General features: G+C 40.7%; 1 protein-coding gene across 3 annotated transcripts in view; it reads left to right on the plus strand.

The window, feature by feature from the left end:
* FBXL18 (F-box and leucine rich repeat protein 18) overlaps positions 1-22,488 on the plus strand; it is a 342,104-nt gene that overhangs the window by 124,147 nt on the left and 195,469 nt on the right. Inside the window, exon 6 of one of the 3 annotated variants that reach the window (XM_072597659.1) lies at positions 19,620-20,129. The exons of the other annotated variants lie outside the window; for them this stretch is intronic. The gene's annotated coding sequence lies outside the window, so the exon portion shown is untranslated. Of the gene's footprint in view, positions 1-19,619; positions 20,130-22,488 lie in introns of those variants that run through there. 3 annotated transcript variants of the gene reach the window in all.

Genomic DNA, 22,488 nt, shown 5'->3' on the forward strand with positions numbered 1-22,488 from the left:
TACAATGCCTAGCATATAGTAGACACTTAATAAATGCTTGTTGGTTAGTGGTGAGAGAAAGATGCTGGCTGAAAGATTGTTTTGCTCTTTTAGAGATAGTTGTCTGTCTACTGCTGCAGCAGCCGCTTATAGAACCCGGAACTTCTCTGGGATTTGGTCCTTAAGACCCACCATTTTGCATGTGGTCTTTTCTTAGGAAGGACCAGCTCATTGATGACTGCTGCTCTCATGCTAGCCCTGGAATTTGCCAGCAAGCTATAGCACTAGGCTTGGAATCAGGAAGTTCAAATTCAGCCGCAGATACTTACTAGCTGTGTGACTCTGGACAACTCACTTAAATCTGTTTGCCTCAATTTCCTCATCTGTAAAATGAGCTCGAGGAGGAAATTTATTTTTATTTTTTAATTTTTTTTATTTTTTATTTTTTAAATTTATTTATTTGACATTCATTTTAACAAAATTTTGGGTTCCAAATTTTCTCCCCTTTTGTCCCCTCCCCCCCCAAACACCGAGCATTCTAATTGCCCCTGTCACCAAACTGCTCTCTCTTTATCATCCCTCTCTGCCCTTGTCTCCATCTTCTCTTTTGTCCTGTAGGGCCAGATAACTTTCTATACCCCTTTACCTGTATTTCTTATTTCCTAGTGGCAAGAACATTACTCGACAGTAGTCCCTAACACTTTGAGTTCCAACATCTTTACCTCCCTCTCTCCCCACCCCTTCCCTTTGGAAGGCAAGCAATTCAATATAGGCCAAATCTGTGTAGTTTTGCAAATGACTTCCATAATAGTTGTATTGTATAAGACTGACTATATTTCCCTCCATCCTATCCTGTCCCCCATTACTTCTATTCTCTTTTGATCCTGTCCCTCCCCATGAGTGTCGACCTCAAATTGCTCACTCCTCCCCATGCCCTCCCTTCCATCATCCCCCCCACCCTGCTTATCCCCTTATCCCCCACTTTCCTGTATTGTAAGATAGGTTTTCATACCAAAATGAGTGTGCATTTTATTCCTTCCTTTAGTGGGATGTGATGAGAGTAAACTTCATGTTTTTCTCTCCCCTCCCCTCTTTATCCCTCCACTAATAAGTCTTTTGCTTGCCTCTTTTATGAGAGATAATTTGCCCCATTCCATTTCTCCCTTTCTCCTCCCAATATATTTCTCTCTCACTGCTTGATTTCATTTTTTTAAGATATGATCCCATCCTCTTCAATTCACTCTGTGCACTCTGTGTCTATGTGTGTGTGCGTGTACGTGTGCGTGTGTGTGTGTGTGTGTGTGTAATCCCACCCAGTACCCAGATACTGAAAAGTTTCAAGAGTTACAAATATTGTCTTTCCATGTAGGAATGTAAACAGTTCAACTTTAGTAAGTCCCTTATGACGGCTTTTTGCTGTTTACCTTTTCTTGCTTCTCTTCATTCTTGTGTTTGAAAGTCAAATTTTCTTTTCAGCTCTGGTCTTTTCATCAAGAATGCTTGAAAGTCCTCAATTTCATTGAAAGACCATTTTTTCCCCTGAAGTACTATACTCAGTTTTGCTGGGTAGGTGATTCTTGGTTTTAGTCCTAGTTCCTTTGACTTCTGGAATATCCTATTCCATGCCTTTCGATCCCTTAATGTAGAAGCTGCTAGATCTTGTGTTATCCTGATTGTATTTCCATAATACTTGAATTGTTTCTTTCTAGCTGCTTGCAATATTTTCTCCTTGATCTGGAAACTCTGGAATTTGGCCACAATGTTCCTAGGAGTTTCTCTTTTTGGATCTCTTTCAGGCGGTGTTCTGTGGATTCCTTGAATATTTATTTTGCCCTCTGGTTCTAGAATCTCAGGGCAGTTTTCCTTGATCATTTCATGAAAGATGATGTCTAGGCTCTTTTTTTGATCATGGCTTTCAGGTAGTCCCATAATTTTTAAATTGTGTCTCCTGGATCTATTTTCCAGGTCAGTTGTTTTTCCAATGAGATATTTCACATTATCTTCCATTTTTTCATTCTTTTGGTTTTGTTTTGTGATTTCTTGGTTTCTCATAAAGTCATTAGCCTCCATCTGTTCCATTCTAATTTTGAAAGAACTATTTTCTTCAGTGAGCTTTTGAATCTCCTTTTCCATCTGGCTAATTCTGCTTTTGAAAGCATTCTTCTCCTCATTGGCTTTTTGAACCTCTTTTGCCAATTGAGTTAGCCTGTTTTTCAAGGTGTTATTTTCTTCAGCATTTTTTGGGGTCTCCTTTAGCAGGGTGCTGACCTGCTGTTCATGCTTTGACTGCATATTTCTCATTTCTCTTCCCAGCTTTTCCTCCACCTCTCTAAGTTGATTTTCAAAATCCTTTTTGAGCTCTTCCATGGCCTGAGCCCACAGAATATTTAGTCTGGATGTTTGGGATACAGAGGCCTTGACTTCTATGTCTTTGCCTGATGGTAAGCATTGTTCTTCCTCATCAGAAGGGAAGGGAGGAGATGCCTGTTCACCAAGAAAGTAACCTTCTATAGTCTTATTTCTTTTCCCTTTTCTGGGCATTTTCCCAGCCAGTGACTTGACCTCTGAATATTCTCCTCACACCCACCTCGCCTCCTGATCCTCCCAGCCAGAGCTTGGGGTCTGAGATTCAAATGCTGCTTCCCAGCCTCAGTGCTTTGGGTGGGGGCAGGGCTGCTGTTCAGTGTGAGATGAAGTTCAGGTACTTAGGTCAGGGCAGGGCCGCCTCACGGGCTCAGTTCCCTCAGGGGGTTTATGCAGAGACCTTCAACAATGGATCCAGGCTCCTGCCTGCTTGGGGAGCCCTGGTCTGCCACTGCATCAGCTACTGCCTCCCGAGGGGGCCTGAGTTATAGGGGCACCCCACTCCCCTCTCGACCTGCCAAGAAGACCCTCTCACTGACCCCTGTCACTTGTGGGTGGACGGACCCGCGTGGCCGCTGGAGATCCCGTCCCTGAAGCCTGCTCAGATCTGCTCCTCTCTGTGCCACGGCCGCGTCAGGGTTGGGCTGGGCTCCGCGTCCGCAGCGTGACGGACCTTTTGCAAGAGGTTTGCAGGTCCCTCTGGAACAGAAATCTCCTTTGCTCCCCTGTGCTGTGGCCTCTACTACTCCAGAATTCGCCGTGAGTTCCTTTTTACTGATGTTCTGTGGGTTGTGGGTTCGGAGCTATGTGTATATGCGTCTTTCTACTCCACCATCTTGGCTCTGCCCCCTGAAATGTATTTTTAAATGGCAAACCACTCCAATATCTTTGCCAAGAAAACCCCCAAAAGGGGTCATGAACCCTTGGACACAACCAGCCACTAAGCAGCAGTAACAATGGCGCTGATGCCTTGCAGGTGCTCTGTACTAAGGACTGCATACTTGACTCAAAAAATATCTTTGTTAAATAAGAAATACAGGTAATGGGGTATAGAAAGTTATCTGGCCCTACAGGACAAAAGAGAAGATGGGGACAAGGGAAGGGAGGGATGATAGAAGAGATGGCAGATTGGTGATAGGGGCAATTAGAATGCTTGGTGTTTTGGGGTGGAGGGAGGGGACAAATGGGGAGAAAATTTGGAACCCAAAATTTTGTGAAAATGAATGTTAAAAGTTAAATAAAAAAATTTTAAAAAAAAGAAAGAAAAATATCTTTGTTGCATCACTCAAACGATAGCTTCAATTCACTGAAGTCTATACGCAGCTCCAGCAACATGAAAAGAGCACAGTGGATCTGTTTTCAAATTCTGGCTCTGCTAACTTAGAAGGCATGTGACCTTGTGCAAGTCACTTTCCGAACCTTCATCTTCTCTTGTGCAAAGTGGGGATAACAATACCCTTCTCATAAGGCTGTAAAGATCCCAGTGAGATAATATATGTAAAATGCTTTGTAACCTTAAAATACCACCTAAATGCCAGCTACCTTGTTCAGGTATGGGCTAAATTAGATGACCCCTGAGGTGTCTTTCAACTCTGAGCTTCTGTGATTCGATGATCATTATCATCATTACCCAGAAAAGCCAGAGGATTTTACTGAGATTATTTAAAACCCAGGAATAGAAACTAGGCTGAGACTTTACTGACTCTCAGTCAAGTAGCTCAGATTAAGAAGCCATCCCCCCTGCACCCCCACACCACCTCCCATGCTGAAATGGAAGGAAAAAATAGTCTCACTTCTCCCTTTTGTGTTTTCTTGAGCTGTAATAGCATGCTTGTTAAGGCAACGAGGTACCATGGTGATAGGTACTGTATAAATAGATGGATAGAGAGTAGTCAGCTGAACCTGGAGGTGAAATTAATTCCTTGTAACTCATCATCACCCACTTGCTGCTTTATTTTTTGTCAGTATAAACCAGTAATACAACGGAGCTATATTTTTTGCACATAGCACCTTTGAAATGTCCAAGAGACTTCTAGATTTTAAGAAGTAAAACCCCAGGATTGGCAGAAAATGAGAGAATGACACTGCAGAGGCATTATATGTCATCAGCCTCTGCAAACAGAGCTGCTGCTGCTAAGCTTGCAAACTAACTGTATCTGTGTGCCAGTGTTTGGGAAGATCAGTGAATAGCTAGGTGTCCTTTCCACACTGTATGTGAATTTATTGTATGTGAATCAGAGGAAAATGAAAAAGGAAAAGTAAAGGAGGGAGAGAGAGAGAGAGAGGAGGGAGAGAAAAAGGAGGGAGAGAGAGAGAAGGAGGGGGAGAGAAGGAGGGAGAGAGAGGAAGGAGGGAGGGAGAGAGAAAAAAGGGAGAGAGAGAAGGAAGGAGGGAGAGGGGAGAGAGAAATATGGAGAGGAAGAGAGGAGGGAGGGAAAGAGTGTAAATGTGAGCAGAGGAGGAATTGGGAAAGGGTTGGGTTTTTTTTTCAACCGAGGTAAAGGTTATTCTGTAGAATATCTGGAAAGCATTGCAGAAAATGTCACAAGGGATGCCTTGGGGCTAAGTTGCTAAACTCCAGTGAGATTGCTAAGATTTCTCCATGAGCCTATGTTGGAGAAATTGTCAAATGATCCTAGAAGATAGTGAGCCAAAATCAGTTGACTCAGAGCTGGTGTTTTGGGGTGCGGTTTCTGAAAGCACAATTCATATTTGATTTTTTTTCTGGAAGTTGTCCCGCTGCTGCCCAGTTCGCTTTGCCTGCTGATTATCCATCTGTATAAGTTTATCCCACATAGCTAAATAGATAAAAATATTTAGTAAGCACCTACTGTGTGATGGGTACTGAGCTAAGTAGCTGTCCTTTCAAATATAAGCGAAGTAAGCAAGCTTGCTAGTTCTCCCCCTCAAGGGCAAGTTAAGGCATAAGCTTATCTATCAGAGGAACCAAGGGAGGAGTCCAGGTTACCAGAGGGATGGAGGTACAAGTAATGGTCCCAGTAAAGTGAGCAGAGGACATCCTGACCAAAAAGGCACTGTTCTTGTGTCCTAACTATTCACAGTGTCCTAACAATAATTGGTAATGGAGTCTGGGTCTTGGCATCTCCAGAGGGCTATTTCTCACAAATTGGTCAACCCACTCTTATATACCTGACCTTGAACTGTGAATGATAGACTAGTGTGGAGCACATTCACGGAGATGGGAGCTGAGCCAAAGAATGATGTTAATGTCCTGAGAATCTATTTTAAAAGCCTGATAATGTAATTTAACCAAATATTATTTTCTTTCATCCATTCAGCAAATACTTATTAAACACATAAGTAATAGGGGGAGTTAGGGGAGTTGCCTAATACCACTATTAGGCCTATAGTCCAAAGAGATCAAAGAACAGGGAAAAGGACATATATGTACAAACATATTTTTAGTAGCTCTTTTTGTGGTGGCAAAGAATTGGAAATTGAGGGAATGCTGATCAATTGGGGAATGGCTAAACAAGTTATGATATGTGATTGTGATAGAAAATTTATTGTGCTTTAAAAAATGACAAGAGGGAAAATTGAAAACAAATAAATTTGGGGAAAAAAAGAAATGACAAGGAGGTGGATTCAGGGTGGTTTTGGAAAAACATGGCAGGAACTATATGAACTGATGCAAAATAAAGTGAGAAGAACCAGGGGATCATTATGTACAGTAAAAGCAGTGTTGTAATGATGATTCACTGTGAAAGTTTTGGCTACTCTGATCAAGTAATTATTCAAGACAGTTTCAAAGGACTCGTGATGAAAAAATGCTATCCACCTCTAAGGAGAGAAATGATGAACTCTAAGTACAAATTGAAGTATAATTTTCTCAGTTTATCATTTTTGCTTTTTAAAAAATATGGGCTAATATGAAAATGTTTTGCATGACTTGTAGTATAAATGATATATTGCTTGCCTTCTCAGTGGGCTTAGGAGGGGATAGAAGGGAGAGAATTTGGAAATCAAAATTTAAAAAGAAAAGAATGATAAAAATGAATACAATTAAAATAAATTTAATTCAAAGGTTTTGGTTTTTTTTTAAATTAGGGGAGCTCTTATCTGCTGGACTCTGGTTAGCCCTCCCCATGGAGCCAAAGGGCACATACTCAGTTCCATGGGAAGTGCTCAAGTCTAGCAGAACTGTTATCACCCCTTGATTGGCAGGACAGATGCACTTTCCATGAAGCTGGGCATGCATGTTTTCATTCCACTGGGGCTAGGGTGGTGGGAGGATTCATATGCACACATGTCCAACAGGTCAAGGGGTTCCTCTGGTAATTTCTGTCACACAAATTGTGCAAGGTTCCATCTTAGACACCAGGGAGATATATAGAGAATATGTGATCCCTGCCTGTAAGGACCTAAAAGGGAGATAAGACGTACACAGAGGTAATGTAGTATAGTGAAAATTTTCTAATTGTCTTCCACGATTAGAATATGAACTCCGTGAGAACAGGGATCAATCTCAGAGGTAGCTAGGAGGCACAATGGCTAGAGTGCTGGACTTGGAATCAAGGAAGAAAAGTTCAAATCCTACCTCAGGCACTTACTAGCCCTGTGTCCCTTAGCAGGCCACATAACTTCAGTATGCCTCAGTTTCTTCATTTGTAAAGTGGGGACAATAGTAATAGTGCCTACCTTCTGGGCTTGTTTTGAGGATCAATGTTTTGTGTGCTTTGGAGAACTCTATAAATGCTAACTACTATTATTATCTGTCACTTCCTTTATACATTCCCCATGATTAGCCACTACTTGTCACATAGTAAATGCTTACAAAAATGCATTTATTCCTCCATCTATTCAAAGTGTAGCAAGGGCTGTTCCTCACATGTAGATGGGGATGTTGTGTGGTTCTAAGGGAGGCAGAACAGACTTCTCTAGTTTCCCCTTCCCTATTCCCTCCCCAGTGCAACTAACACAAGGGAGATTTTATTACCTGCCAGGAGCCAGAAGCTATTCTGCTTTCATGAGAGAGACAGAGACAGAGAGAAAGGGAGAGAGACAGAGAGAGAGAGAGAAAGGGAGAGAAAGAGCACTAGATCTCACCTAAGGGGAAATTCCCTGTTGTATTTAGTGTAAGTACGGTGGGGATAGAGACATGATGGAGACTGCCTCCTCTTCTCATTCCCCTTCTTCCCAGTCTGTTCCTTCAGCAGTCTCAGGTGGAGCTGGACTTAGCCATCTTCTCTGTCAACATGTCCAGAAAAGGACTCACCGCCTTTCCCCTAAAATCCTCCCCTTTTCTTAACTTCCCTGTTACTGTCAAGGACAGGGCATCCTCCCAGGTGAGAGGTTCTCCATCTTGGTTCCCTTCCATGTCTCCTGATTCTCACTTACTCTACATATCCATCAGTTACAAGGTTTTATCATTTTTATTGTCCTAGCATCTTGTGTATATTGCCTTCTTTCCTACTCACGGAGTCACCATCTTAGTTTAGGCCCTTATCACCTTTCACTGGTGGTTCATTATGTCCAAATTGATTTCCTTGTGTTGTCTTTCCCTACTCCCAATCCATTCTCCAAACCTCTTCCAAAATGATTTTTCTTAAAGTGCATGTCTGACTATGTCACCCCCTTACTAACTACCAGCTTTCTTAGATCAGATATAACCTCTTCTTTTTAGCATTCACAACTTTTCACAATCTGCTCCTTTTCTATCTTCTTACTTATTACTACATTCCTACTCCTTGCTGTTCCATACATGTGTAAAACTAATAAAAAAACACAAGATTCAGGGTGCCTCCATGTTAGGTGATCTGGAAATGGCCCAGTTTAAGCCCTATACACATGTGATATTTGCTTGAAATGTTCTCCCTCCTCTCCTCTGCCTCTTAGAATTTCTGGTTTCCTTGAAGACTCAAGTCATGGATCACCTTCTGCAGGAGACCTTTTCTGATCTCCTCAACTGCTATTGCCTTTGCCTTTAAGGTTACCTCATATCTCCTTTTTTGTGTATTTCATGTGTGTGTGTGTGTGTGTGTGTGTGTGTGTGTGTGTGTGTGTGTGTATACGTATATATATGTATATATAGTATATATGTATATATGTGTGTCCTTTTATCTTCTTTTTATGAATTTTGTGTATGTGTATACTTTCTCCCACATTATTAGAATGTAAGCTTCTTGAAAGTAGGGAATGTTTCTGTTTTTCTTTTTGTCTCCAGTGCTTAGCACAATGCCCAGCATGTAGTAAGTGCTTAATAAATAATGATACTCGGTAGCATTTACCCAGCCTTTTAATGTTTGCAAAAGACTTTTCATCTGTTATCTCATTTGATCTTTCCAACAGCCTGTAAGCTGTTTAATAGATGAGGAAACTGAGACCAAGAGAGATTTGGTCACTTGCTCAGGGACACAGAGTCAGTAAATGTCTGAGGCAAGAATCAAACTTCATGACTCCAAGGCTAGTTTTCTAGCCACTAAATCACCTCTCTATCCCTGTAGCATAAATGCTTCTTGACTGATGATGGATGGATGCCAAATCACTTCATGTCTCCCCCATAAAGGAAGGGGGGGACTAGAAAGAATCACAGCCAAACAGGACAGCTTTGAAAGTTACATGCTGAATTTATTAATACTTAAAAAGAAAAGCAAGCCCTACATAATGGATTCACAGCTTCATCCCCATCCTGTTCTACAATGTATGTGGAAGTGATCATTTTATGTGGTATTTGTTAGGTTCAAAATGGAAATAAAAATAAAAGAGGGGGCTGGATTAAATTACTTCTAAGGCCCCTTTCCGCTTGAAAGCTATGATTCTATGTGAAGAGTCAAGGAAAGAAATAACTCTAATGCAAAATGAAATAGGATAAATGTGCAAGAGAAGGCCACACAAGATGCTATGGGAGTCTGGGGAGGGCAAGATCTCTTACTAGCTGGGGGAATCAGGGAAAACTTCAGGAAAAAATGCTGTTGGTGCTGAGGCAGGCTGCCTGAAGAAGGGACAGGCCCCTTTTCTCTAAAGCAAGGGTTCTTTTCCTGGGGTCAACAGACCCTCCCTCTCCCAAGGCATCTATGAATTTATGTGAAGGAAGGATTACATCTTAATTTTCCCTAACCTTCCACTGAAATATAGCATTTCCTTCAATGATTCAAATACATTATTCTGAGAAAGAATCCATAGACTTCACCAGACTGTCAAAGGAGGGTCCATGACATTAAGAAGTTTAAGAACCTCTGCTCTGAAGGAGAGGATGGGTTGAGTTTCAAGTGAGGCTGGATCTACTTCCATCATACAAGCAATTTTCTGCTCCTCTTTCTTGGTCAGTGGGGAAGACATGGTTGTGGGGTAACTCCCATCTTCTCAGTGATTTCTCCTTAATCTACCAAGGGTAAGGAAGCTTCGGCTTTGAGGTCACATGTGGTCTTCTAGATCCTTAAGCATGACCTAAGGATCTAGAAGGCCACCTGTGGCCTCAAGATCGCAGGTTCCCTACTCTTGGACCTATTCTTAGGGGACCCAAGGGGTGAGGAGAGGGAGGTTCTGGCAACCAAATAGCAGGTTTGGCAGTGGTTGTTAAGATGACCAGGAAATCAGGCCTTGAGGGATGGGAAACTTCTTACTCCAAATATAGAGGGTTCTGAGTGTGCCCTTTTCTGACTGAGATAGGAGCAAAATCATAAATGTGGGATTTAGACATACTAATGTTTATATTAAGTGTGTTTGAGGGGGGTCTTCAGGTATGTAAACTGAGTTGCATGAAAAAGAGCATTGAGCAAAGCTGGGGAGACCAAAACTTCAAGAGTTATTAGTGGGATTGTAGAGCAGGCGAGAATGAGAAACAGTGCTGGAGATCTGAATGGGGGACCTTGTGTCAGGAAAGAGAAGACCAGGTAAGGGAAATTCCTTTGAGTGAGAGACCAAGGAACAGTAATTCTCAGAATGTCATGGAGCTGCCTAAAGAAATCTGACAGAGAACTCCTTGTCTCCTCAGAAACCAAGGGATCCTGGGAGCGTTTAGGCACTTGCTTGGACTGAAAGCATATGTGTGAAACTAGGAGAGGAAACAAAGCAAATTGTGTTAAGCTGAATTAAGTGATGAAGCTGGGCACCCACCTGCACCTTGCCAACCTGTATGTCCTGCTCTGTCTGGCGCTTCATGGTAGCATGGAAGTATTCCTGGGGTCCTCCAAGTTTATACCTGCAGAGTGTAATCTCTGAGAGGTTCAGGGGTATGACTTGAGAGCGCATTATGATATTTTGCAGCGTGAGCACTCACACTTCAGACGTTGATAAACAAATCAGAGCTGATTGATTGTTTTGTTGATTTCTAGTTTTAAGAAAGTGATGGAGAAAAAATTTCAAAAAAAAAAGTGTATGTTTTTGTTTGTTTTTTTGTTTTGGAGAGCCTGTAGTTAAACATTTATCAGAATATCCCTGAGCAGGTGTTACTAAGTTCAAGACCAACAACAGACTGAGTAGGTTGTGTGGCTGTCATCTCTAGTTAAGTGTGATGAGGCTTTGACCACAAGATAATCAATTTTTGGCCACAGGAACCCCTACAAGGGTGTGGAGGAATTATAGTCTGTACCCATGCCGGACACACCAGTGAAATCATGACTGTTTTGAAGTATTGATGTATATAGTTTGTGTCTTGAGATTTCCTCAGAATGGTCATAGTTCTTAATTTATTCAAGATCAGGTGTCTTTCCACTACCCTGTGTTGTCTCTCAAAGGTGAGTTTTGTTGGTGGAGAGAAAGCTCAAAACAGGGAATCTTGTTGGGTGTCGGGGCCACAGTAGAGGACCAACTTGGGTCAGTGTAAGGAAGCTGGATGCTCAGAGGGGAGAAAGAGTCTTCTGGGAAGGAGGTATGTGAGGGAAAGGAGAAGAACAGACAGAGATGGGAAAAAAAATACTTATTTCACAATTTTATCTCAGGCTAACTCTGCCTATGGAGTTCAGGGGAAAGAGGATAGGTGGGAAAATGATTGTACTGTATCATAATTAATAATAACTAGCATTGATATAGTGTTTTAAGATTTATAAAACACTTTACAGGTGTTATCTCCTTTGATCCTCTCCATAACCCTGTGAGGTAGGTGCTGTCACGATCCCCATTTTATAGAAGAGGTAAATCGGGCAGACAGAGGTGAAATGACTTGCCCAGAGTCACATAGCTAGTAAATGTTTGAGGCAGCATCTGAACCCAAACCTTCCTGATTCCAGGTCCAACTCTGCCACCTAATACTACTAGGTGGGTAATAAAATTGTTGCTTCTACAGCAACTGCCTTTCCCTGAATGCAGACCATTCCCACTGACAACCTTATGCTTCTCCATTTCCCTGGGGACCACCCTGGGTCTTATACTCCTAGGGAGGTAAAGATGAGTCCCACTGTGGAATATAGTCGCAGAGCTGAAAGAGACCTTGGAAGTTATCTAGCTCAACTTCTTCATTTTACAAACAAGGGAACTGAGGCCTAAGGCAGTTAAGGAATTTGTCCAAGGTCATATAGGAGTGATTGGCAGATCCAGGATTTGAACCAGGTGCTCTGACTCCAAGTCCAAAGTCCTTTCTAGTGCATTATTCCAAAAAGATAAACGATCTAATTTTAAAAATATATATTTGCCATTAAAATTAGGGGAAAATTTATACACACACACATAAACACACATATGATATAAAAATTGTTGTTTGTCTTTGGTCCTCGAAGAGGACCATGACATCAGGGAGGTGATGCCATGACATGTAAGTGAATTTGATTTAAATGAGGGATGGTTGTGCAGAGTCACCAGCCTCTAGTACCCTGGAGACATGTGGGTCCAGTGGCCAGATATAGATAAGGATGACTAGAGATGGCCCTCTGCCCACAGTAGGTGCTTTAATAAATGCTTTGCTGACTACAAAGGAGACAATTTGCATAGCTCTCTGTCTGGCTCAGTTTTGTTTCTATACTGAACACAGATCAAAGAGACTCTGAAGAAAAGTTTTTGGGTAGAAAAGGGGTTAAAGATGTTTAGGCATTTTCATATACTCTAAGCCAGGGATTCTTCACCTTCTTTTAAGTCCTGGACCCTTATGGCAGTCTGGTGAAGCCTGTGGATCACTTCTCATGTTTTTAAAAGCATTAAAATATATAAGATTAAAAAGAATAAAATATATAAGATTAAAAAGAAAGCCAATTGTATTAAAATAGTCATCAAATATTAAGGAAAAAAGTTCATGAGCCCCAGGCTAAGAAAGCTTATTCTAAGCTCTCAATTTGGCTCTTTGAGCAGCCTTGGCTCAGGAGGAGAAAGTGAGGCTGGTGACCTTGCCCAGCCCTCCCTCACTAAAATCAAAGTCAACTGTAAGTCATGTCGTCATCTTGATATCATGATCCTCTTCGAGAACGAAGGACACCCACAGCAACAATAACAACAACAGTTTTCCCATACATTATAGGTAGCCAGCCTAGATGGTTCAGCAGCCACATACATCTTTGAAACACAGATTGCTATGAAGGAAGCAAAAAAAAAGACTTCCTTCTGAGTTTTCTGTTCCTGTAAGTCTCCACTCCAAGCATATGGATGTAGTTTAAGGCCAAGAGCCAGAATCCATGCTGGTGGTCAGTGGCAGCAAGAAGGAATCAGCACTGATCACGAAAACCAATGAAGAAACATGGCTAGAAAGAGTTCTCCGGCTGGGGGAGTTACACAGCTTTTCTTCCTTCAGTGTCAGAAGCACAGCTACTCTTAGCCAGGGGCCCACTCAATTGTTAGAAAGCCCAGGTTGTCTAACTAAACCATATTAGAAAGTTGGCCATAAAAAATTAGAGAATAGAAAGTTATATCCTTTAAACCAGGGGGCAGCAAACTACAGCCTGTGGGCCAAATCAGGTCCTGTTTTTGTATGAATTAAGAATGTTTTTTACCTTTTGAAATAAAGTTTTATTGTATTTAAAACTATAAAAAAAATGTTCTCATCTGGGAGGGGCTTCGAAAACAAGTGGGGAAGAATCTGACCCTCTGTCATAATTTGCTGACCTTGGGGATGAATTCATAACCAGTGATGTGACAGAAAAGATTATAAAACAAAATAGACGATTTCAATTATATAAAATGAAAAAAACTTGTGCACAAGTAAAATCAGTGCAGCTAGAATTAGGAGAAAAAGTAGGCTCTGGGAAAAATCTTTATATTAAATATGTCTCATAAAAAATACCACACCCAGAATCTATATGAAATTGAAATGAATTTATGAGACTTAAAGTCATTCTTCAATAAAGTAGTCAAAAGAAATGAACATGAACAGTTTCTAAAAGAAAAAAATGCAGACAAAAAAAAGCCTGAAAAATTCTTTAGAATCACTAATACTCAGAGAAATGAAAATTAGAACACGTCTGAGGTCATTACTCTACATCCATCAAATTAGCAAAGTTGATAGATAAAAAGAATGGAAAAATTTGCTGTTGGAGAAGTGGGGTAGGGGGGAGACAAGCATCCTGATCATTACTGGTGATGCACATCTGATAGTGTGAATTATTCCAACTGTTCTGGGAAGCCATTTGAAATTAGGCAAGAAAAGTTTCTAAATTCTTCATACCCTTTAACCTAGAGAACTGCTCTTGGGATCATACCCTACGGAGGTTAACGACAGCAAAAAAATGCCCATTTGTACAAAAATGTTCATAGCTTTATCTGTAGTGACAAAAAGCTAGAAACAAAATGCATGGCCAGTGATTGGGCAACCGACAGAACAAGTTGCAGAATGGGAATGGAAGGGAATATTACTGCCCTGAGGAATGACGCAAATGGAGAATTCAGAGGAGCGAGGGGGCAAACTTGTGTGGAGTGATGCAGCGTGCAGAAAGCTGACCCCAACACCCAATATCCACAGTGACTACAGCAACATAAATAAAAACAGCACTAAAAAAGGAAGCAGTTCAGATATCGCGGGCAATTTTAGTGCCACGCTGCCAAAGCTGAAGCATCCATCTTTCCTTTCTGTTAACCATCGGTTGGTGGCGAAAGTGGAAGGTGTTATGTCCGATCAGTCGCATTCACACTAGTGGGAGGTTTTGCTGCACTCTTAGAGAATGAGCTTTTTTGGGGGGTAGCTAGGGGAGATCTAGGAGCTAGTTCAGAAGTATGTGTTCTGTCAAAGCACAATGCACTCCACTCACATATTTATATTTGTATCCAATAGTTTTTTTAAAGTTGATTCCTCTCCCCCAAAAATGACAGTTTGGGGTGTTTTCAACTCTTTTAGGGTCATAGGTTTTGAACTGGAACCAACCTCCTTATTTTACAGATGAGGAACCTGAGATCCAGAGAAGTTAAGACTTGCTGGAGATCAAATTAGGCAATCAGTTAGCAATCAACAAGCATTTATGTGTTTGTAGGGTTGGACCTGGAGTCAGGAAGACCCCTCTTCCTGAGTTCAAATCTGACTTCAGACACTTACTAGCTGTGTGACCCTGGGTAAGTTATTTAACCCTATTCACCTCAGCTTCCTCCTCTGTAAAATGAGCTGGAGAAGGAAATGGCAAACCACTCCAATGTCTTTGCCAAGAAAACCCCAAATGGGGTCACAAAGAGTCAGACACGATGGAACTGGACTTAGGGTAACAAAATGTGTTGTCAAACCAAAAATTTACCACACTGGCTGCCTCTGAAAATGTGTATCTCACTGCAGCTTGAGTTTAATCACCTCTCAAATGAGATATTTGGGAAGGGGGGAATACTTCGCCTGGCACATAGCAGGCATTCTATAAATGCTTATTCTCTTCCCTTTTCCTTTTCTTTCAGGAGATATCACTAGCCTTTTGGAATTGTGGTTGGTCATTACATGGATCAGTCTTTCAGAGTTGTTTGTTTTTACAGCGTTGTTTAAATTGTTCTGGTTCTACCTTCTTCATTCTATATCAGTTTCTTTTTTAAAATTAAGTTAAAATTTTCAGTGAATGAAAATCCACCTTTTCTCCCTCTTACCTCCCCCCACCATTGAAAAAGGAAGAAAAACAAAACCATTTAACAAACATTTATTAAGCACCTGCTATGTACTTCATAGAGAGACAAAGACAAAAGCGAAAGTCTCATCCCTCGAGGAGCTAATATTCTATCACGAGGGAAAATAGCAAAACTTGAATATAAACCTAGGCCCCTCTCCACGACACCAGCCTGTCTTCCCTGCAGCAGGAGGGGGGGAGGTTCAGGCCAGCTATGTAGCCGGAGCCCTTTCAGACAAATCATCCTCCCAGAATCAAGCCAATTTTCCCTTCAATCTGTATTATTATTACTGTTATTTTAAAAGCAGAAGACAGATTCGGCATCAGTGTTTAAAATCCTTCCATGGGGAAACTAATAATAGTAATAAGCAATAATAACAGCTGTCTGCTTTGGCACTGCCCTCTTCCCTGGATCAATCTTAAGTGTGCTCAAGTATGATTAGCTCTGCCCTGAAAATGGAGAAACTGAGGCCAAAGAGCATTTAAGTTGTTGACCCAAGGTCACTGAGTAAGCCAGCCTCCACATTGCTCTAAACATCAGCTTTTCTCATTTCTGGACTGCAGTTTATTTTAACTTCTCCAATGTTTCTTCAGGGGAGAGCCCTTAATGTGTTTCTGTTCAGGAGGATGGATGGGCTGAGCTCACTGTGGTCCTGATGCATGTATGTTCTTGGGGAAAAGGTTTATTCAGTGGACATAATGTTCTCATTTTTTCTTTATCTTCCTGTCTCCTAGTTGGGGGATGGGAGTAGGGGAGAGGAGGACAAATCAAGACTAGCTTTCCTGGGAGTGAAAAGGACATAAATGCATCTTATAAATATGTAAGATGTCTTCTTTCCAGAGGACAATGAGCAGCCATGAGCTTCCCCTTAAGATTCCGACGATTCCCAAAAGGCCAACAGCTTTTCTCCTGATGAAGGGAATTTTCTCAGATGGCATTTAATTTTTCTCCCTGTCATACAGTGTTACCCTCTTTTATGTTGCCTGAAGCTGCCACACAAGGTATACATAGCATTCCTTCTATACTCCAGGCAGATAAATACATTCGTTGCACATAGAATAAGGAATCAGGACAGTTGGCTGCTAGGAGACAGAAATTGGATTAGTGGGGAGGGATTTGGGGAGAGAGAGGGCTGTAGACTTCAATGATAGTGGACAAGTAGATGGTTGGGGTCCCCAGCCTGGATATCTGAGCCTTCCCCAGTATAGACTTGCCTCATAGCAGTGACATTCTCTCCTTTTCTCTTCTTTCTTGTCTTTTTTTTTTTTTAAAGACTAGGTTTCCCCATTTTGCTCAGAATGAAGGTATGAAGCTACTCATGAGCCCAGCCCTACTACTAATTAGCACAGGATCTTTAAACTGGGCCACTTTGTCCCTCCTTAGGCAGCTTGGTGGTCTCCTTGCAGGGTCTTAATATATTGAAAATGAGCTTGGTGTGGAAAAAAAAAGAAAAAAATGAACTTAGTGCAGATACCCTGGTGGCATAGATAGACCACTTCATCTCAGGGATCCTAAACTTAAGAGACCCACCAGCCTCAGCCTCAGCCTCCCCAGTAGCTGAGATTACAGGCATGTGCCACCATGCCAGCTCTAGCTAGGTGAGGCAATGGATAGAATGCTGGGTATGGAGTCAGAAAGACCCAAGTTCAAATTTGACCTCAGATATTGCCTCGCTGTGTGATCCTAGGAAAGTCATATAATCTCTGTTTGCCTCAATTTCCTTATCTGTAAAATGGGGATAATAATGACACCTACCTCCCAGAGTTGTGAGGATCAAATGAAATAATTATAAAGCAGAGTTCCTGGCACATGGTAAGTGCTATATAAATGTTATTACTGCTGCTATTGGTATTTTTTTTCCAAGAAGATCCCAATTTGCCCAGTGAGGAGGTGGGACTGGAGATAGTGGGTAGAAGTTGGGTGTTTTTCTAGATCTATTAAAGAAGAAATTAGATAAAGTGCTTGCTTAGGGTTGGGGGTGGTTTAAGTTTAGCTTCAGTAGTCCTTTAGTACTAAGCTAAGAAGGAAGTAAGCCCTGGTCTTAGTCAATATTCAAGAGCTCTCTCCTTTTCTTCCTCTTGGAGATGGGTAGGACAACTCAATCAGTCAGTAAACATTTATTAAGCACCTACTGTGTGCCAGGCGAGGTGCTAAGCATAGGGGATACAAAGAAAAGCAAAGACCATACCTCCTTTCAACCTAATAAGGAAGATGACATGCAGACAACTACATCCAGATGTGTTATAGTTGGGTCAGTTTCTCATTGGGACACCATGTATATAACAGAGAATTACTTCCACTCCCTTATTCCCAACTCCTCTTTATAAAATGAGGATGGATTAAATGATCTTGAAGGACCTACTCTACTCTAAATCTTGTGAATGTGATCTACATAACACAAGCAGCCTGGCATGGTGGACAGAGAGCTGGCCTCCAAGCCCGGGAGACCTGGCTTCAGGTCCTGCCTCTGAGAATGGCCGTGTGGCCCTGGACAAAATACCGAGCATCTCAGTGCTCTTGGCAGTTCTCCAAGGCAGGTGTTATACCTGTATTAGAACCTGCCTGTATTATACCAATTATATAACATATAAATTTTATGTTACTGTATAAATATCATAATATATAAATAGTAAACATGCAAATATGTTATGAACAGAACAAATTCTATAATATACAAATTTATGTAACTATATAAATTTAATACATAAATGATAAATATGTTATGAATTTATATAGAGCATATAAATACATAATGTACTGATAATACAATGTATAAATATATAATATGTACATAAGTAATATGTAATATATAAATATTGTGTGCAAATGATATAAATTATATAATGTGGAGGATTTAGAGGGCCTTAAAGATAATGGAATCTGTTCCCCTTATTTATCAGAGCTGTTGGTAATCAGGGACAGGAAGTAATTTGATTCTGTGTCTTTGGCCTTGTTTCTCTCACATACAGGTCAAGTTTCAGCGAAGTTGCCAAGGTCCATGGGTAGAGGGAGTTTCCTCATCTGGCACTTTGCTATACTAATAAAATCACAGGCCCAGCTCCTATGCCTTGTATTATTGTTGTCCAGTTGTATCGGACTCTTCGTGACCTTGTGGACTACACTGTCTATGGGGTTTACTTGGCAAAGATACTGGGGTGGTTATGCCTTATATACAATACAGTTATCCCTTCCAGGTCTTGGTGGCTAGGGGCGTGGTGTCCCTATGATCTGGAAAATTCTTGTAAAATATTTTGGCCCTCCCTTTGTACTAGAAAAGAAGTCTGAATTATTATGTTATTAAAAGATAAAATATGTTGATATTATACAATACTATACATACATCTTATGCATTTCTGAGTTTCTAAACTTTTTCTATTATCTACTGGCTTTTGAGTGTCAACTGTGGCTTCCACAAAACTCCCTCAATATCCCTAATTTTTTATGCCAAGGCATAATATATTGAAACTACCATGGAGAAAGTCGGGATGTGGAAGGGATAACTGTTAGTTCATTTTATCTTTTGATGCAGGGTGGTAGGAGGGGACATGCAGATGGAGGTAGGTGGAGTGACTAATGAATATCTGTAAGTACAGGATAACTTCTCAGTTCTAGAATGATGGCAGTAGGAAAAAAAATGTTGGAATTTGGAAGACAAATCTCAACTCTGCCATTAAGTCTATTTAGCCTGGGTGAATCATGCCCTCTTATGGGAACTTGGTTTGCTCATCCATAAAATGGAGGGATTGTCCTAGATCACTGATATCAACTTCAAATAGGGAAGGAATTAAACCGTGTATAAGGATTCCTACAGGCTCATTTTGACTTAGAAAATCACCCTTTGGCATTATCTGTGTTTTTTTGTATTTTTATTTATTTTGTCAAATATTTCCCAATTGCATTTTAATCTGATTTGGGCTATACTCAGGAGTATTGTGGGCCTCATGCAGACGGTGGGCTGCATGTTTGACACCCTTCGCCTGGATGATCTTTAAGGTTCCTACTAAGATTTACAACATGTCTCAGATTGTACAGTGGAAAGAGTTGAAGTCAAATTTGGAGTCAAAGGAACAAGGTCCAAGTCTTGGCTTTCCTATTTACCAGTTGTGTGACCTTGGCCAAGTCAGTTAATAATCTGTCCCTTCATCTGTAAATAATCTGAGCCTCAGTTTCCCCCTCTTTAAAACAGGGGTTTTAATACCTGCACCTACCTCAAGATTAATCATGAGAATGTATCTGTGAGGTTTTAGATTTGTGCTCAGTTGATCTATTTATGGATCTTATTGATAGTATGCAAACCACTCTGACATATTTACTTATATAAACAGAGTACCAGAAGACATGTGTGTCACCCACCTCACTGCAATCCCAGGTCCCTGCTTGGACTTGATTTGGGGAATGAAGCCACACACAAACACAGCTGAATCACAGGTAACTAGCTCTGCTCAGACCCATTCTATGACTTTGTGAGTAGACTCTAGATGGCCTAAAGACATTAGAGGGCTGTGAGTTTTTGTTTATTTTTTTTCTACTGAGGTATCTAGGTAGATCTGAAGTTCCAACCTACATGAACAGAATCCAGCCACCTTGGAATACTCAAATCATGAGTAGGTCAAATGAAGCTAAACATAGAGGTTGGTAGAATTCCTTTGGAATCAGAACCTGTATGCGTGAAATTCATTAGTCACTTTGCCTGTCTCCACCTGCTTGTCTCCCTTTGTCTCTATGTGAAGAAACCAATCTGAATAGTCTGCGTAAGAGGATAAAATAAGATAATGTTTATATAATCAAAATATATGTGTGTGTATCATGTTTTACAATATATAATAAAATATATGTGTATGTATTATATAATGTCATATGTATCTTAATATACTATATTAACATTATACAGGGTATTCCAAAAAGTGTTAATGCAGTTTTTAAGCTATTAAAGCTCAATTTTAAACTTTCTATTACAAGATACTCTTCATCATGGAGCAAACAAGCTAACATGGAGAATTTCACTACTATGAAACTGAATGATCTCAATTTTTAAAAGTTTTAAGTTATATTTAGACTTAAAGTCACCCTAATACTTTTGAGATACCCTGTATATAATATAATCAGAGTGAGAAAGGGTCCTTGGAGATCATGTAATTCTACCACCGCCATTGTAGAAAGGAGGGAGTCAGAGGCATGGGGGCAGGGCTGGGGGGGAGGGGGCTGGGAATTGGTCCAGGTCCCAAAGTCAACGAGTGGGAGAGCTGGAATTCCATCTCAGGTTCATTATAACCTTTCTAGGCCTTAGTCCCCCATCTGTAAAATGAGAGGTTTGGATTAGATGACCTCTACATTCCCTTCTAGCTTTAAATCAATTATCTTCTGACTCCAAATGGAGTGTTCTTTAAATTATAGTCCATCACCTTTCTTGTGAGTCACTGATACCCCTTCCGTTCCCCTCAGCTGAGAGTTGAGTCAGTATGTGCCTAAAATCTGACTAGGGTATTCCTATCATTCTTGTTAGTTAGATGACACAGACAAACATTGCTTTGCATAGCAAAAGGGTGGAGGTGATGATGGTGAGTGTTTTTTAATTAAATTTTTAAAAATTAAAATTTTACCTCAGCCAGTTTCAGAAAAGAAAAAGAAAATCTAAACACTTATAGCAAATATGCCTAGACAAGCAAAATAAATTCCCACATTATCCATGTCCAAGAATGTATGTTGATGTCTCCATCTTAAATTCAGCACCTCTCTGTCAAGTATGGGGTGATTCTTATTCTCTTTGGTTCAAGACACCAATGTTGTCTTCCAGATAAGTGTCATGTCTCACCTTTATATGGCACCTAGTACATGACTTGTGTTCAATTACTGAATAGTATTAGTAGTATTTCATTTGGTGAATATTTACTGAGTACCTACTGTGTATATTTGCTCATCCATTCAACCAATACAGGTTCTTCCCAAAGTCTTAGTTCATTTTACTGTCCTAAGACTTTAAGGAGACCTTATATTTGCTGTCTTCTATGTGCCCAGACCTAGCTGCTAGCTAGGTGTTAGCTTTTCTCAGGCCACAAACAAATAGAACAGCAGCACACTTCTATGGCACTTTACAGTTTCCAAAGCACTTGGTGCTTTCCATCTCATTTAAGCCTCACACCAACCCTAATATTTGTGGTACAAATATTATCATTTCCATTTTAGTAATGAGGCAACTAAGACTCAGAGCAGTAAAATGACTTGTCCATGGTCCCAAAGGTAGAAACAGAACTAGAACTCAGTTAAAAACTGACCTTGTCTTGTTTGCGGCTATCCAGAAGAATTGATTATCTAAAAGAAGAAGGAAAAAAAATCCTCTATAGGATGTCCAACTTGTTTGAGATAAAGACCACACACGGTGAATGGGGCGTTGCCATTGCAATTTTTCCCCAATACTTTGAATTCCCTCACTTTAAATCTTCTGGTTCTAACATATTTCAATCTCATAGTAGTGAAATTCTGCAGGTCAGTTTGCTCCAGAATGAAGGGTATTTTGAAAAAAAAGGAGGGGGGGCAGTATTATATAATGGATAGAATAATGGTCTCAAAGTCTGAAAGACCTGAGTTCAGATCCCACCTTTGACACATACTGGCTGTGTCACCCTATTTTATCACTGCAAAATGATAGACCTAGAAAGAAACTGAGAGATCATCTAGTATAACTCAACCCCATAATTTGGCAAATGAAGAAATGGAGAGACCAGAGGAGGGCAAGTGATTTGTCCTAGGTCGCTCAGCTAGTAAAGCAATGCGCCAAGATTTAGCCAACAAAACGCAGAGCGTTTGTACCGCTTATTAGTAATAGATGGTATGGTATTTATTAAACCGTCCACAAAGTCTGACCACTTTACACCATACAAAACAAACAATAAAAGCAGCCACCTTGTACTCAAGATTTTCATTCTAGGGTTGCACCAGGCAGACCAACAAGCTGCCAGAAGACTTGCAAAGGCTGCTCTGTTCTCCTCTAGCTCTTGCTTGTAGGCTACATTAGAGTAGCATAAATGGAAATAATTTTTCCTTACTGAAACAGATGGCCTCTCAGTGCAAACCTCAAGCCTTTGCAAAAGTTTTCAGCCTGGAATTTGCATTCAGATGCTGGTGGTTTCAATAAATATTTTACCTCCATTTCTTCTCTGATCACTAGGAAGTCAACCCAAGGAAGAGAAATTCCTA

This window comes from Notamacropus eugenii, chromosome 3 (assembly GCF_028372415.1).
Source record: "Notamacropus eugenii isolate mMacEug1 chromosome 3, mMacEug1.pri_v2, whole genome shotgun sequence".
Taxonomy (NCBI): Eukaryota; Metazoa; Chordata; class Mammalia; order Diprotodontia; family Macropodidae; genus Notamacropus; species Notamacropus eugenii.